Genomic DNA, 322 nt, shown 5'->3' on the forward strand with positions numbered 1-322 from the left:
ACTCTCTGCTCTGCAGCTCAGCCTGGCACTTGCATCCGCACCTGCACCAGGCCACCTGCAATCTCCTGCTTTTCAGTGGAATGTGTCATTCTGCCCTCTCCACAAGGGTGTGCAAACATGGCCCAACTCTGGGCTTGGCTTGAGTGGTCCCTAGCAATGGCACAGGGCACTGCAGTGGGGTTGGCTGGCCTCTGGCCCTCACTTCAACAGATGGGCCTCCCTCCCCCCCCCCCCCCCCCCCCCCCCTCCTTCCCTCCCTTCTTTCTTTTCTTCTTCCTTCTCCTCCTCCTCCTCCCCCGCCCGGCGCCCCGGGGCCGGGCCC

The sequence above is a fragment of the Piliocolobus tephrosceles genome, unplaced genomic scaffold (genome assembly GCF_002776525.5).
Source record: "Piliocolobus tephrosceles isolate RC106 unplaced genomic scaffold, ASM277652v3 unscaffolded_40888, whole genome shotgun sequence".
NCBI classification, from domain to species: Eukaryota; Metazoa; Chordata; class Mammalia; order Primates; family Cercopithecidae; genus Piliocolobus; species Piliocolobus tephrosceles.